This window comes from Mustela putorius, unplaced genomic scaffold (assembly GCF_011764305.1).
Source record: "Mustela putorius furo isolate JIRA1106 unplaced genomic scaffold, ASM1176430v1.1 tig00003834_pilon_pilon_pilon, whole genome shotgun sequence".
Taxonomy (NCBI): domain Eukaryota; kingdom Metazoa; phylum Chordata; class Mammalia; order Carnivora; family Mustelidae; genus Mustela; species Mustela putorius.
The window spans coordinates 103,804,897-103,822,956 of NW_025421987.1; positions in this window are offsets into that span (position 1 = coordinate 103,804,897).

An 18,060-nucleotide genomic window follows, 5' to 3' on the forward strand; every position below is an offset into this window, starting at 1 on the left:
GTGAAATAACCTAAGTTGTTTTACATACTGTAATCAAACTGTACGTTTTTATAGGAAATTCAAATAAAGCAAACTCTAAAGTCAACAGAACCACAAATGGAATTCTGTACCTTTTTTCTCTTCCCTCTGCCCTCCTCGCCTGCTACCAGTTTCTGAAGGGAGTTACAAATATCCATCAAGTCCTTTTTAGGTTTAGGAGGAAAGGACTGGAAGGAATCATTGTATACCTGCATGGCTTGCTCTATGTCTGTTTCATGCCTGTTACAAATGGCAACCATTCTGTCCTGCTGGCGATAATGCTGCAGGCTCCACCTTGAGAACAACAGGCAGAAAATGGTGGTGCCAGGCACCAACACTTGCTAAGTTCTATAGGGAAGAGGTTGTGTTGCTGACCCTTGGATCACTTGAACATGCACAGAGCAGACGCTTGCCATCTGATATGCTGAGCTGGGCCAGTTCCATGTCTGTTCCTATGCCAGGAGTGTCTTCATACATTGTTCTACCTAATGACAAGACTAGATAGCGGAACTAACCTAAGCAAGGAACCAGTAAGAAAAATATTTCCAAGGGGCACAGGGGGCTTAAAATAAAGGTGTGAGGTGGCAGGTAGAAGGACCCGACCCAGGGTGAGATAATGATTGGAATTGTCCTGCCACTGTCAATAGCTGGTTGTTACTAGGCTCTTGTAGAAGCTGAAGCTGCATTTCATAGTCCACGGAATGCATCAGAGGACTGGATCCCATGGGTGGTCTCACACAGGTTCTAACCACAGCCGACCTTACAGAGGAGACTGTTGAGAACTCTGGGGCCTGAGAGATGGTCCCTGAGGTCTCTTGCACCCTAAGGCTCAACAGCCTTTTCTCTGCATTGATTTAGCACAGTAGCCATGCAAAGAAAAGTGCTCAGGGTTCCCTGGCCTGAAGTGATATATTGGCTTAAAGCTTCAGTTCTATTAGCCAACTGGTGCCTACCACATGGTGGCACTGTGGGCTACAAAGCCATGGCCACACTCAGACTTAACGGTATGGGGACTTCTCTGCAAGAGAAAACCAGGGTTCTTCCAGCCCCCACCACCTCTCCGGGACAGGTGGGCAGGATTTGGCAAACTGTCTCATTCAGCCAGGAAACTCCCTTGTGATTGAAAAAACCAAAACCAAAAGATAAGGTAAGATAAGGTACTTGCCTTGTTTCCCTGCTTACCTTAGTTTGGGCAAGGTGTACCTGAGAGTCTTGCATGGAAAGAGCAATCAACAGATATCTATGGGTTTCCACCAGGTGTGCTCTCCAAGAGTCTCACCGTTGGGAAGTGTTCCCTGTCCTGGGAATAGCCAACATGCATGGCAATCTTGCACTGAAAAATCCTTTGTTGCTTCCTCAGTTGCCATATTATTTCTTGTATTTTGTTTATAGATACATCTAATTGATTTGTCTCTACCCACTGCACCATGTTCCTCAGTCCATCAATTTTTTAGATGTACCCTGTTACAACTGAATCTCAGCTTTGGCTGACATGCCCTTGAGTTGCCCTTAAACTGTCCCCTCGGCATCTATCTATCTATCTATCTACCTATCTCACCAGCACCACTGGCTCCTGCACCACCACCACCTACACAGTGACCACTCCCATCCACCACCACCACTACCACCAGCCTGCATCTGTTCATGTAATTCTGGGGTTGTGGCCCATTTGGGAATGCAGCTTCTCTTGTAGACTGAGTGGAAAGAACCTGAAGAAGCAAGTCAGGAGCCCTGATTCAAATCCTGACAGCCACAAACAGGTTTGGTGGCCTTGGGCAAGTCATGTAACCTTTAGTCTTCTCACCTGGGGACTGGGGAGGTTGGCAGGGGACATTTCCTAGACTTATGGTATTCTAGAATCCCATGAAGGCCTTAGGCTTTGGAAATTCACTTTTACCTTTAAAAAGGTTAGTCAATTTACTAATTATAACCTGAAAGTCCTTTTGATATTTAAAAAATCCTCTTGCTTTCTCTTTGTTCTTTGAAAATTTAGAGCTGCCTTATTTCATAATGCCTCAAGCCTATATTTATAATCAGCCTCTATTTCATGGTTCTGAGCCGTTTGTCATATAATTGTCTTATTCTTTTTTCTTTCTTTCTTTTCTTTCTTTCTTTCTTTTTTTTTTTTTTTGCTTTAGAATTAGTTCTTTTGTGGTTAATGTATAGCAGAAACAAAATGACTTTTGAAAAAACCCTTTAGGAATTATAGGTTCAGGGCGGTATCACTAAGGGCCCATGTGGCTGTGGGAGAGACCTGGGTCTGGGCAGAGGGGGGCCACTGAGGTCAGAGGCAGTTCTGCTATGGTGAGACAGTTGCTTTGGGGTGGCCCAGAGGAGGCCAGAAAATGGTTAGTCTGAACTCCATAGCGGAGGGGATGAGGCACATCTGTGAGACAAGCAGGGACAGCAGGACACAGGGAGGGGGAGAGATAAGGGAAGGTGCAGGTAGAGGTTCTGTTTTTATGTGGGGCCTCCCAGGCACTCCAGGAAGGAGTATGACCCTACTTAGGACCCCCAGGTGAGCAGACTGAGGCACATTTGCATTTCACATGTGAATTCTGAGAGATCTAAAAAGGTTAGGAAGGGTTCTGTGGCAAAAGATGTAATTTCCTACTGGACAAAGTTGGAGGGGCTTGGAGCCCCAGTATTTGGAATGTGGCTCTATATAAATGATCACAGAATTTTTACTCAGCAGCAGCTGTGGCACAGGTGGCAAATACACTTGGGTTTAATAGTCCATGAACTTGTGTGTTTTTCTCATTTCAGAGTGTGGATTTGGGCATTCTCAGTACATTCCTCAGTCACTTCCAGTTTCCATAATGGTGGGGTTTAGGGGTGACAGTCTGAGGGGGGATAAGGCTCGAGAAGACCTGTCTTGTAGTTGCATGGGTTTAGGGATGCTCTATGCTTTTACACTGGGTGCCCTTAGAGTAAGTGAAAATGGAAAATAGAAAGATTTCACTCTCATTCTTAAAAGACAAACTATTTAGGTATAGAATACTAGGATGATAATTGCTTTCTGTCATTACATTAAAGACACGATTCCATTGTGTTCTGGAGAATTCTGTCATCATTCCAAATGCTGTTACTTTGTAGTCAATCTGCCTTTTTCTTGATTTAAGTTTAAGTTGTTCTTTCAATCTCTACAATTCTATAAAAATTGCAGTGTTTGTAGGTATGGATGGATTTGTTTTTGTCTATCCTTACTGGGATACAATGTGATTTTAAATTAGAAGACTCATATCCTTTCAAAAACACTTTTAAAAAATGAAAGTATGCTAAATGTAAAGATAAATGGGATAATTAACTGGATTTAATAGAAACAGATCTGGGATTTTTTTTCCCTGTATATGGTTGGCCTGTTACCTCAACAAATAAACAATAACAGTTTATATCGATTGAGCATTTATTATACAAATAGTATGTCATGAGAGTTATACAAATAGCATATCAATGAGACTTTTGAGACAATGAGACTATGAGTACTATTATTCCCCCATTTTACAGAGCAGAGTACTGAGGCTCAGATAGGTTCAAGGTCACATGACTATAAATGATGGAAGTGGGGTTTGAGGCCAGGGTAATTGGCTTTAGAAGCTACTGTTCTTAACTACTGTGCTATACTTCCTCCTGACATTAACCTAAAAGGTTCAAAACTTTAATTTTGCTCAGTTTTCTTTTTTACAATTTATTTTTATTCCATTTGGAGAGGATTTTGGAAGGATAATGAAGTTATTTGAAGGGGATAAAAGCCTCCACTCATTACTGGGTTCTTTTGTCCTCAGCTTTGAATGCACTTTCCCAAGCAGGCCTCTGTCCAGCTCTTCCCCACAAACCCCATTCCCCTGCCTCCAAAAGACACAACTGTGCCCAGGCAACCTCCAGGGGGTACATGGCCTTGGACAAATATTTTTCATGGGGCTGCCTGTATAAACAATTTGATTGAAACGAAGAATTACAAAACTCATGGGCCCATGAGCATAGACAAATTGGTGGAGAAGAGGTACTTAGGGATTTGTTTCTTGTCGAGTCATTGCGTGTGAAGACCCTGGGTAGTATCCTGGCAACATCTCTTCCTGTTCTTTCTTATCAAATGTACCATTCCTGGCTAACTTCATATCCTTCACCATGAGGAAAAGGTAGCAACACTGTTATTTCTCCCAAAGCTGTGGCTGTGTGTATTGAAACAATACAGATCTACTGGTCTCTGCAATTCCCTGAGACCTATTATTTAATGCTAGTTTCATCATTATTTACAATCATGCCACCTGTGAATACAGCCTTCCAATGACACTCTCAAATCTTATAGTGTTTCGTTGTAGATGAGTGTAAATATAAATCTTGCCCACTGTATATAGGAAAATCAAATGGTAATTTTCTGGTCTTGGTAAATTTACCATTTAGAATTTTATAACACAAATGTAGACTAACATGTCTTCCAACCATGTCTTTTCTTGAGGTTGTTAGACCTTAATCATTGCCTTTCTAGAATGTGTTCCCTTTCAATGTTGACCATGCCCTTGCTTTCCACAGACAGATGCCTGCAGCAAGGATAGGAAAGGGGTCCTTGGGTGGAGGGAGAAGAGCAAGGTGTGTCCATTACGCAAGGCATGTCCATATGCAAGGCATGTCCTTGTGTTCTCTACCATGGTGTAAGACTGACCCGGGAGAGCAGGATGTCACCACAACAACTGGAGGTAAGAAAGGACATCAACTGGAAGAGTCCATTTGTGTTGCTGTGCAACAGTCTTCAAACACCTCAGGGGGTACAGAAGGGACCACTCTCAGAGGACTGTTGAAGCCTATGAGTAGTCGGAGGACTGTCCTGGGTGTCAGCAGTGAGGGACATGCAGGATAAATGTCACCCTTTGCTCTCCCAAGTTGTCAGCCTGTGGCAGCGCTGAACTAAAACATGGATGCGTGAAAATTGACACATGGGCCCGTTCATGTGGCAACGGACTTTTGGTAAGTAAGAACCTTGAATTTCCTCTGTGAAAAATGGGGGGCGCCTGGGTGGCTCAGTGGGTTAAAGCCTCTGCCTTCAGCTCCGGTAATGATCCCAGGATCCTGGGATCGAGCCCCGCCTCTGGCTCTCTGCTCAGCAGGGAACCTGCTTCCCTTCCTCTCTCTTTGCCTGCCTTTCTGCCTACTTGTGATCTCTGTCTGTCAAATAAATAAATAAAATTAAAAAAAAAAGTGTCACCCCAAATTAGCATGTTAGTAGCATTTTTGGAACCCAACTTTCATGCTCTCACAAGGAATCACTGCCCCAGTTAGTAAGAGCATATGTCTGCCACAAGTCCCAGAGCCCCTTTGGGCATCTGATTGACCCCTCATTCAGGGTGGAGAGTCAGCGAGAACTGAGAAGGGGAGAAACAGGGACTGAGTTCCCTGCACCCTCATCTGGACTTGAGGCGTCCTTTCAAATGGCACTGCTGCCCCAGCCCATTTGGGCCTTAGGGAGGACTGAAAATCCCAAGGAGGACATAGAAAAGAGCCCCTTGAGGCCTGGGATGCTTGCTTTCCTTTGTCCAAGTGATGTAACTATTCCTGCCCTTCTAGAACATTGTTAGGTGAACACACCACCATTAAGAGAGGCTGATGAGAACCCTAGGCCCCTGCACACTGGGCCCAGGAAGTGAGGCTGCAGTGAGCTAGGTCTTAATGAATGATGATAGATGGGAGTCCTCCAAGTTCAGTCTCCTGTTAGATATACTCACCTTTTTTACCAGTTGATGCATTAAAGTAAGTACTGTCCTGAAGACATTTTGTTCTTGACCGTACAGTCTGAACCCATAATGAGGAAAAGGCATTTATTCTATTTGCAGAAGCCTGTCCTAACCTTGGCCTTAACAGGTCTCTATGGCTGGGTAGAGGAACTTTTCTTTTTTGCTTCATCTGGAAACCTTTCATTAAATGTTCATTTTTTTTTTAAATTTATTTGACAGAGATCACAAGCAGGCAGAGAGGCAGGCAGAGAGAGAGAGAGAGAGAGAGGAGGAAGCAGGCTCCCCATGGAGCAGAGAGCCTGATGTGGGGCTCGATCCCAGGACCCTGGGATCATGAAATGAGCCGAAGGCAGAGGCTTTAACCCACTGAGCCACCCAGGAGCCCCAAATGTTCTTTCTTTTTTTGTTTGTTCTTTGCTTACCTCAGGTCTCCTGCCTTGTATAAGCTCGTTCAAATCTGGAGATACTCTCTAGTAGAAGTGTCTGTATGTGTGGTGTTTTGGGAGCTGTTGTAGATGTTGGTTTATTTTTTCAATTATTCCTGTGACATAAGGTATATTTTTATTTGGGTGTGTTTCATGCTCTAGTAGGTACTAGCTTCCTGATTTAACAGAGGAGGAAATGGATGCTCTCAGGGACCTGAATGTACAGTGTCCCACAGCAAGGATTCACACCCTGGCATTTACAGCCTGGGGTCCTCACACTGAGGTCACCTCCTGGGGTCACAACACCAAAGCTGCACCCTAGGATCCCATACTGAAACCACACCTTGGGACTCACACCTTGGGATTATACTGAAGAGGTGCAGGATGAGATACCCCAAAATGGGCCACTTTGACATAAAGATTATTTTGAGTTGAAAATAATAAAAAACCCAGCAGATGCCAGAAAGGTGCTCTGCCTCCCTCATAACTGACTAAACTTACATTGGAAGGAGAGCTTGCAACTGGAAGAGAAGTATTGACTAGGCCCTCTTTACAGAAGGAACTCAGCTACATGATAGAACAATCCTGTTTTTTCCAAACACCTTCTTACTAATGAGTTTTCTCCCCTTTGTGTCCTTAGGCCTGTGCTTAGCTCATATAAGCTTCATGTTCCCTCATTGTCTTGAGAATTTCACGTCTGTGGGTTTTCCATAGGTGTGCTATTAAATTTGACTTTCTGCTGCTAATTTTTCTCACACCAAATGGATTCTAAGTCCAGCTAGAAGAAGCAAAGGGCAGAGGAAAGTCTTCCTCTCTGGAAATTCTATGGTATCACACAAGGCATCCACACCCTGGGATCACATCCTGGAATCACACCTGGGGTCATACCCTGGGATTATACCCTGGGGTCACACACTAGAATACATGCCTTGGGATCATATCCTGGGATCACAACTTGGGATCCACACCCTAGGACCCACATCTGGGGATTATGTCCTGGGACCGCACTTTGGGTGGGATCCACACTCTGGGATTCCATCCTGGGTCCACACCCTGGAATCATCCCTGGGATCACACTCTGGTATTGCATCCTGGTAAGTCAGGTTCTCACATGCTTTGGCAGCCCACAAGGGAGTGGGGCTGCCACAAGGTTCCAAAACCCCCCAGGAAACTAAGGTATGTCTTCCTGAGGTTTCAATTTTATTTGAAAATGAGGGCCTAAAAGTAGAACATTTTAATTGGTAAATAACTTTAACCCTTGTTAAAAAGTTAAAAAACAAACCCAAATTGAAGTCATTTGCCCCCACAACAGCAAACCAAGACTTAATTATAGGAATTAAGTCATTAATTCCCAGCAATGTGACCGGTATACATTTATTTATTTATTTATTTGATGAAAGAGTAGAGTGGGGGTGTGGGGGAGGGGCAGAGAGAGAGAGGGGGAGAGAGAATCAGACTCCACACCCAGCGCAGAGCCTGACACAGGGCTGAATCTCATGACCCTGAGATCATAATCCTGAGATCATGACCTGAGCTGAAATCTAGAGTAAGACACTTAACCGACTGAGCCACCCAAGTGTCCCAAGTTCTATAACCTGTTAAAAGGCAATCTGAAATGTCGTGATCAGCACTAGTGAGATAATCAATATGATAAAAACCCTGCAGTTCTGCCCTCCAGCCCCAAACTACTCCCCCACAAAAGTTCTGGCCTGAAACAGTCCTCTCTTTTTTTTTGCTAGTAACTCATTGCCCCAGCCTCCTTCCTATAAAAACCTTCCATTTTATAAGGTTCCTAGGAGAATCTCTCTACTTGCTAGATGGAATGATGCCCAATTTATGAATTGCTTCATAAAACCAATTAGACTTACAAACTCACTTGGTTGCATTTTGTTGTTTAACTCACTTCAAAAGCCACAGCAAGTGGAGGTTATTCTAGGGAGTGAAATGCAACAGGCACGTGAGAGTCCCTACTTTGAGCTGTGCACTTGAGTCCAGGCCCTTCAGGCCTCCCAAGGATAAGTTTCCCAAGGCTGTTTCCCTTGCTTTTGTTTTGTTTTAATGTGTTTTTTATTATCATGGAGATGAATTTATAGAACATAAATGTCATCACTGTACAATGCACAGTTCTGTAGTTTATGGTCTGTTCACAGTGTTGTGTAGTTACCTCTGCCATTACTCTATTTTTAAGGGGTTCTTTGCTAAAAAAGTGTGGGAAGTGCTGCTTGCCTATGCCACTGCCTCCAAAGTAGGATTTGCAACATTGGCGACAAGAGATAAGAAAACAAGTTTATTGGGTGGCGGTGGGGGGTTGCTTGGGGTGTCATGGGGATGCATCTTCAGTTTCTCTCAAGTCCTTCCATTCAGGCAATGATCCTTCCCTATTTGGGAGGCAGCCCGGTCCTTGAGGGTTCATGCTGCACCATGGATAGATTATCTCTAGAAGAAACAAAGATGGTGTCTTCCTGTCATAGAAATTGCTGAATCACAAAGGACTAACCAGCTTAGAAACTGTGGGGACTCCTGAGAGAACAGAGGGGTTGGACTTGCTTTCGATCAGGTTTCAGTGCAGAGAGAGGTGTCTTGCCAATTCCCTCATTCAAGGACACATTTGTCACGGCATTAAGGAACAAAGTCAGCTTCCCCCCAGAGACCAACAGAAGCCTGAACCGGTATACCTTTGTGCCCTTCTGTAGAGATTTGCTGTGGGATTCCAGGCAGTTTAGATAATGGCCTTCCTCTCACTGCAGATGCTGTGGCAATTCCAGGGGGCCAGACCTGGTAGTTATCACTTTTCATGCACAATCAGGAGCAGACTCAACAATGGTGAGTCCTCTTGTCATTCCTGACCAGCAGTTCGGCTGAAGGAGGACTTGAGAGTAGGAAAGCAAGTCCTTGAACTTTCCTCTGGTTTGGGATTTTCTTTTCTTGAAGACTTTCCTGAGATTCTTGAGATAACCATATACTTTCTCAAAGCCATATAACAAAATAACAAAATCTTGTTAACTTTGACCCTAGATTTCAAAATTTGTACCCAATGTAAGCTCTGAGAATTCAATGTGTAGGGAAATGACTCCTACCTCTTTGAGAAATGGTAATTTACATGGATGTGAATAAAATAAGGTATTTTTATAGACTCCCATGTGCTAGGTGCTTTACACATATCTTCTTTAATCCTTGCAATAGCCCTGCAAGGTAGGTATTAGCCCGTGACTAGGCTGGTGAAGCTAAGAGTGGGTAACTAAGAGTGGATAACCGGCCCACTTTCACACAGCTTGCTGGGAAGTACTCTGACTCCTAATTTCCCAGGACCCTCTTCCCACTTTCCTATGAAGCATACTTCTAATTTGGTCTTCTGTCATGGTGCATTGAAACACGATGGGCTTTGAGTCAGACAGGATTCAAATTCCAGCTCCAGTAATCACCAGATGAGTGAGTCTGCAAGTCATGTAACCTCCCTGAGCCTCAGTTTTCTTGGCTGTGTTTGTGATAGTGATGCTTTGGGAGGTTGTTATGGAAATGAAATGAGCTGAAACACTTCAATGTTCCCAACAAGGTATTGGCATGTTGCTTAGCACAGCAGAATCTCAACAAATGATACTTTCTCTTTCTTCTTCATTCATCTCTGTACCTGCCATGGCCCCTGGTACAAAGTAGGTACTCAAGAAATATTTGTGGAAGTAAATTCAAAGGGTTCTGCATGGCCTTCCTTCCCAGGGACATTGTGAAGTTGGACCCTCTCCAAAAGCTCCCTGAAAGAACAAAAGAAGTTTTGAAGCATGTCAAATCTACGCATGGTTTAAATCTTTAGTACGAAGCAGGAAGACAAGAATAATCCTAAAAACAACAATAGTACTAAGATTCTGAAGTGAAATTCACTAGGTGGAGTGCTGTTGCTTTTCAAGAAATAGCAATAGTTGAGGATTGTTAAGTGCTCTGAAGCATAAGGGACAATAAATGCGATGAGAATGGCTCTTGGGTTTGGTGGATTGTTCAACAAGGACTGGATTGGCTGGAGACAGTGCACTTTTATAAGTACACCCTTGCTTAAGAGGAGATAAAAAATAAATACAAGATTTTTGAATGCCTAACACAAGATGTTGAAAGAAGCACATCCTTACTATGATGCAGGGGATGCTTGGCTGAGTTCCATCTCAGGGGGATTCAGGAGGGTGAGTGTGTGGCAGGTCTGCTGCCATTCCCCAGCCAGTTCCATGACAGACATTGTTCACTGATCTTGGCTTTCTCTCATGCCTGAGTCCTTCTAACCACAGTTCATTGGAATCAGTCTGTGTTGACATTTAAGATCCAACCATTTATTGTCCCTGGCTCCAAACAAGGAGACTTAATGTCAGCTTAGTACCCAAGATTCAGAGACCAGTCCTTCTTCCCGGGACACTTTAGTCCCATCTCCTGATACAGCCAGATCATGGAACCAAACCTGCTAGTACCCTTCAAAGCACATCATGGAGATTTTAGTAAAGTAGTTGTCAATATTTTTCACTTCTTTTTGTAGTGCTTGCCCTCGAATTCAGATACAACACTATGCACAGTAGATTAGAGGACAATCAAAATGAAACCATCATACTGCATCCAGAATCATCCCAACTCATCCTTGAAGAAAACTCGTTCTTTCCCGATTTTCTTCCCTTGAGATAGGATGTCCTAGGACATGCTTTGGTTTTCACTCTCCTCATGTTCACCAAATCCATGTGGCACAGTGGATATTTCTGTGGGAGCTATATCTGCCCATGGTCTTTGATGAAAGCCTGGCTTGGGTGTCCATGTTTGTTTGGATTAGGAGGCATTGGCTTTAAGTGATAGTAAATCCCAACTGAAATTAGTAAAGCAATAAAGAAGGTAATTATCATACATTATGAAGAGATCAGAGATGGGATGTCTGCAGGTGAGGAACATAGTCCAAACTATTGAAGAACAAATATTCAACTGTATAAATTTGAAGATCTAATTGGCTTTATTCAATAATTGATAGTGATCTTATCTTTAGTGAAAGAAGTTTGCATATGGGAAGCTCAAGTATGTCCTGGAATGTGGGTGCATCTGTATGGAGTACCTACCATGAAGCCCTACAGTATCACTTATTTCAGACAGTTTTTCTCTCTCTTTGATGATTAAAAAAAAATTTGCTACATGATTCATAAATATTGTATTTTAACAGCAAATTTTCTTTATTTTGGTGTAAAATAGACATTAAATACATATTTATTCAGTAAGTGAGTACAGTGAATCTTGAAAATATATTATGTGCAGGAAACTCAATTTGGAAAACAATAAATTCAGTGCCAATCCTCAGGTTCACACAAAGGGGAGCTAGTGTCCCTGTAGAAAAGAAGAAGTTAAAGGGTTGCACCTAAGTGGAGCAGTCCCATGTTCAACTTCTTTTTAGAGTTTCCATTCCATAGCAACATGAATCAGAGCAGGGGATGGGAGGACAGCCAACCATGGGGCTCACAGTAGTGTCTTTATTCCTGTCCGTCCTGCCCTCTTCTGCAAAACACACCCCTCAGCAGCTCCCTGAAGCTAAGCTGTCCACTGCAGGGGCCCAGTCATTCCCTTCAAACAGTCTGGCCTGACGACTGTTGTTTCAGAAAGGCTTTCTTTCCACATCCAGGAGGGAAATATGCTTAAAGGGAGGGCAGAGTTGAACTATTTGCCATTAATGGTGGTGACCAATTGACACTCTGTAGTCCTTTTGTGAAACAGTTTCTTGGTGATTAAAAGCAGAGTGAAATTAATTTCATTTCTTTTAAAATCCTATCTCCCTACAGCTTTCACATATACACAAAATTCTCTCACTATCACATTTGTGTGGAGAAGTTATTTTAGCAGGTATTTTCAATCGATTCAATGTGCTAGGCATAACATAACTTTTTTTTCTGTTATTCTTCTAGAAGTCAAGAAGTCTTCCATTACTTAGCACATTCTGGTTGAGAACCAAAGACTATGGAATTGACTTTGCTCTACTTTGTGTCACACAAAGTACTCAGTATTAACACACAATAAAGGGGAGACTAAAATGTAAGAGGAGATGTCTAAAAAACTGGTAGCTTGGTGACAAATACTAAATGAAAAAAGATTTTTTTTTTTTTAAAGCTGACCTTACCCCCTAGTGTGGGACAAGACATGCAGAGAATGACCAACTGATATTTCTTTGTCTTTTGTACTGGCTTTTTTGATCATCTAGGGCCTTCTTAGGAAATGCCTTTAAGATATGGGGATTGTGAGGAAATTTGCATCCTGGAAGCTTCTACTTCTATATCAAATGTCTACAGAATGATATTTCTACAATTGTTCTTTCAATTGGTTTCCAAAGTTAAGAATTTCCTGGTTTAGGGGCACTTGGGTGGCTCAGTCAGTTAAGTGGTCAACTCTTGATTTTGGTTCAGGTCATGACCTCAGGGTCCTGGAATCAAGCTCTGTGTTGGGCTCTGTGCTTAGTGGGGAGTATGCTTGAGAATTCTCTCTTTCTCTCCCTCTCCCTCTTCTCCACTCATGCACGTGCACACATTCTCTCTCTCTCTCTCAAATAAAGAGATAAAAATCTTTAAAGGAACAAACAAAAAGAATTTCCTGGTTTAGTACTGTGTATAGGGACTGCCAAGATTTGCCAATTACTATTATACATAAACAGATATTTGCTTTTTAGTGTGGCTCCATAGAAACTCCCAGTTATGTGGGGAAGTGTGGATCACTGACAGCTGCCCAGAACTGCTGTGGTGGTTACAGTAGGAGGCTAGATGTAGTACACTGACTGTTCAAATTCTTAACCTAGAACCTGGCATTATACCTAGTGATATACAATGTCCTATTTAATAAGGTCTGTTTCTGATACTCTTCATTTCTTCCTGAAGATCCTAGTTTCCATCTGGCATCATTTCCCTTCAGTCTGAAAAACTTTCTTTCCTTCTTTTTTTTTTTTTTTTAAAGATTTTATTTATTCATTTGATGGACAGAGATCACAAGTAGGCAGAGAGGCAGGCAGAGAGAGAGGAAGGGAAGCAGGCCCCTGGCTGAGCAGCAAGCCCAAGGCAGGGCTCGATCCCAGGACTCTGAGATCATGACCTGAGCTGAAGGCAGAGGCTTTAGCCCATTTAGGCACCCAGGAACCCCTGAAGAACTTTCTTGAGTATTTTTTGTAGGGCAGATATGCTGGCATCAAATTCTCATGGTTTCCTTTATCAGAAAACTGTATTTTGCTTTCATTCTGGAAGGACATTTCAGCTAGATATAGAATTTTAGGGTGACAGTTTTTTCTCAGCACCTTAATAGTATCACACTACTGTCCTCTGATGTTCCTAGTTTCTTTTTGATATTATCCTATAAGTCCCTGAGGCTTTATTAAAGATGTACTATATGTTGGCTAATTGAATTTAAATTTTAAAAAAACTCCACAAAACACCCCTTCTTTATCTCTATTTTTGGATAATTTCTATTGATCTGTCTTCAAGTTAATTGATGATTTCCTGTCACCTCTATTTTGCTTTTAAGTTCACATAATATATCTAAAAACTTTTCAGACATTGTATTTTCAGTTTTAGAGTTCTTGTTTTAAAAAAATAATTTCTACTTCTCTGCTGAGATTTTCTGTCATAATGAAAATTCATTATAAGCATGTTTTCTTTTGTATGTTTAAGCAGAGTTACAATAACTGCTTTAAAATCCTTATCTGCTAAATCTAACACTGGAGTTATTTTGAAGTTAGTCTCCCCGATTGATTTCTTTATGAAAAATGGGTCATGTTATGTGTGTATCAAATAATTTTTATTCTATTCTGGGTATTGTGAATGCATGTTTTAGGAGACTATGTATTTCATTGTGTTCTTCCAAAGTGTGTTGAATTTGTTTATTTGTTTGTGTAAACAGTTAACTTGCTTATACTCTTACTACAAACTCCGTGTCTTGGGGGTATCTCAAATCTCCTTTCATTTTATTATCCTAAGCCATCTGTTTGTAAGTCAGCCCTGTACTTGTATAGTTCAGGATTTAATCAGAGCTATGGGGAAAAGTTTACATACAAAATTTGGACATTACCTCTCTGGGTCTGTTTATTCCAAGATTCCCTTCTCATTTTATGGAGTCTATGGTTACCCTAAACCCTGTTCTTTGACTCCTCAGGCCATAAAGAATGCAGGTTTTCTAACACAGTTTTAGCTGCTCTGGATCCATGCTGCCTGACTTTGGTCATCCTTTGGGCCAGAAGCCACCAAAATGGGAAACTTGCCTTATGCTTTTCCTTTCTTCCAAGTGTCACCTATCCTCCAGAATATGCCTGTCTTTGTTTGCTCTTAGGTGTCTTCAGGTGGTTGTTTTTTGTATTTTTTTTTAAATGGAATTTATATTTGTTATCTGCAGGAGGATTATTCTAACGGGAACTTCCTAAGTTGTACTAGAAGCTGAGCTGCCCCAGATGAATTTTGGTAATAAGTTCTGTGCCATGGAAAAACCCCTAAGCCAGGAAAAACTGGGAGAAGCACAGATTTTAGGCCTTGAAGTCTTGTATACAGCATGGAATGTGGGTTCCTTTTCCTCACAGGTAATCTCTTTTCCATCACTGGTGTACAATCCGTGGCACATTCTGTTCAGTGTTTGTGGGATAGTGAAGGCAGTATTTCTATTTCCTTTATGTAGTGAGCTCAGTTCAAGTACTTACAGGCATGGCGTCTGATGCTTCCCAAAGGAGCTTAAAACACAAACCTCATGATGCATATCTAGTGGAATCCCCCTGTGGGTCATATGGCATCAACTCCCACTCATCACTTTGGCTTTGAGTTCTTTCTTCATTTCCAGCACTTGTGGTTGCCATGCTCTCTAGTTTGGCTAAAGATTAAAAAAAAATTTTTTTTCCATTTTTTTTTTTCCCCCAGCATTCCTATGTGTTCAAACTGGCTGTGGGGTGGGGTGGGCTTCCCATGTCAGCTCAGCTTGCTGCCTTGACTGGCAGGCAATGACTGGGACTCCTGAAGATCTTGGTGTCTGTGCTTAGCTGCTTCTGTCTGAGGTTGGGGGGAGGAGAGGCTCTCATCCAAGAGGAACAACACCCATTCCATTCCAGACCCTGCCCAAAATCTTATCATAAGGTCCCAGGAGCTGAGACAAAGGGCAGTTGAGGAATGCCACCCTGTGTTTGATTTTAAAATGTTCTATCCTGAATATGCTGAACCACTGTTCTAGGACCACATTGGGGCACCTTGCTTCTTCTGCTTCAGACTGACTTTCTTCTGTCCAAGTAGAGCCCCTCCCTTTTTAATTTTGGAGACAGACTGTTCTCTCTTGTCGCTAAAGCCCTTTAAAAAAAGATTTTATTTATTTATTTATTTGTCTGAGAGAGAGAGATGAGGGAGGACAAGCACAAGCAGATGGAGCAGCAGGCAGAGGGAGAAGCAGGCTCAGGGTGCCTGATGCAGGTCTTGATCCTAGGACCCAGGATCATGATCTGAGCCCAAGGCAGACACTTAACAGACTGAGACACCAGGCCTCCCAAATATTTTTTTTCCCCCTAAGATTTTACTTATTTGAGAGACAGAGAGCTCAAGAAGTGAGGGGGGGGGAGCAGAGGGAGAGGAAGAAGCAGGCTTGAACCCAGGGCCCTGAGATCATGACCTGAGCTGAAGGCAGATGCTTAATGAACTGAGTCATTGAGGTGCTCCCTCTTACTGCTAAAGCCTAAACATTTTGTGTTTGATCTAAGCATCGATTAGTTGCACAGATATATGCAATCTTCCTCCTAGATCTTCCTGCAAACAGATCTCCCTCATGGTGTTCTGTTCTATTGTGTGAGAATTCCCAAGGTGGGCATATAGGCTCCACTTCTCTCATCCCCACCTCTCCCCTCCATGTCCTTTCATGTCTCCTAAAGTCCTATTTTCTTCTCTAGACACACAAAATGTGGTAATTAATTTTTCCCTTCAAAGTTGTCTGAAATTTTACTTCCCTAAAGAGTTTGCTGTGGGATCGGCACATTTGCTGTAGCAAAAAGGTTAAAAGGAGGAAATTAATTTGCTCTTTTTCCCATTCCTCTTCGCTGGTGGGTGGAGTATTCACCTGGGATGGGCATGCCAGTGGGAAGAGAGCTGTGTGGGCTCCAGGTCCCAGCCACACCTGGGGAGAAGGGAAAGCCCGCTGATTACATAGGCAGGCAGGTCCTCCTGGCTGTTCTTAGTACAACCTTGCCTCTCTCTCTCTCTGCTTAGTCCTCCCTGTCTCCACTTTGTGGTGTTTTTTTGTTTTGTTATTTGTTTGTTTGTTTGTTTTTTTTACAGCAAAAGAGGAACCAAAAGGGAAATGTGTTGAGAGAGAACCACTGCTTTTAAACATGGTTAACTCTAGCTATGGCAGGGCTTCCCAAATTTCAATGAGCATACAAATTACTTGAGGATCTTGTTAAAATGCAGTTTCTGATTCAAAAGGTCTGGGATAGCATGGAGATTCTGCTTTCCTATTTGGTTTTAAAGCTTTTAAAATAATTTTTAAGAAAGATTTTATTTATTTATTTGACAGAAGGAGAGAGAGAGAGAGAGAAAGTAAGAGAGTGTGAAAGCATACAAGCAGGGGGAGCTGCAGAAGGAGAAGCAGCCTCCCTGCTGAGCAAGGAGTGGACATGGGGCTTGATCCCAGGACCCTGGGATCATGAGCTGAGCTGAAGGCAGACACTTAACTAACTGAGCCACCCAGGTACCCTGAGATTCTGCATTTCTACCAAGCTCCCTGGTAATAGCCAACCCACTGGTCCTTGAGTAACAAGATCCTATGGTTGAGAGGTGTAGCCATGTACTAACATCAAGAGGAGGGCATCTGGGGCTGGGGGCAGAATGCCATGTGAGATTTTTTTTTTTTAAGATTGTATTTATTTATTTTACAGAGAGAGATCACAAGTAGACAGAGAGGCAGGCAGAGAGAGAGGGAAGCAGGCTCCCTCCTGAGCAGAGAGCCCGATGCGGGACTAGATCCCAGAACCCTGAGATCATGACCTGAGCCGAAGGCAGTGGCCTAACCCACTGAGCCCTGCCCGCCATGTGAGATTTTTGTGATACTTCATGGTCTCTGCCACAGTGGGTAATACCAGCAGAGACATAGAAGGGATGAGAGGGCATAAGGATCTCTGTCTTGGCAACAAAACTTACTTTTATATACTTCCATAAATCTGGTCTTTGCTTGGGTGTGATTTCAAAGGGGAAGAAGTCCACACTGAGAAAAGAAATATCTGTGTGACCAGTATGTGCTATGGAATTTTATCAGTATTAAACTCACATATGTACACACTTAGCCCAGGCTTAAGAAACAGTACAATTTTATCAGTTAGGAACACATCCAACTTCCAGCAACAGAAAATCCAGTAGCAGTGGGATTGATTGCTTTCACATAAAGGGAAGTCTGAATCATTGGGTAGTGTGGTATTACCTCTGACCTCTTTTTCTGTATGCCTCCAGAACTGGGTTCTCAGCCCTGGCCAAGCCACCTGGGGAAGTTTTAAAAATCCCGATGCCCCGCTGACTGCCTAGACCAATTAAATAAAAGTTTCCAGGATTAGGACCTGGGCTTTTGTATTGACAAAATCTGTCCACATGACGACGGCAATGGTTGAGAACCTCTGCTCTTGGCCTTGCTGCCACACAGTTTCCTCCAATACTTTTCATCATGGTCTTAACAACCTCAGCCACTGGCATTAGTTCAGGGCCCAGCTTCTGATTCTCTTGGCCTTCCCAGCTTGGTTCCCAGATGACTGTTACTGCCCCATTTGCCCACCATGTCTGCAGTCTAGGCAGGAAGAAGAAAAAAAGGGCAAAGACAGGGCTCAGACTTCCACTCACACCTCACAGCTGTAACTGTGCCTTATGGCTTCTGTTAGGACAAAGATGATTGGAAAAGTGACA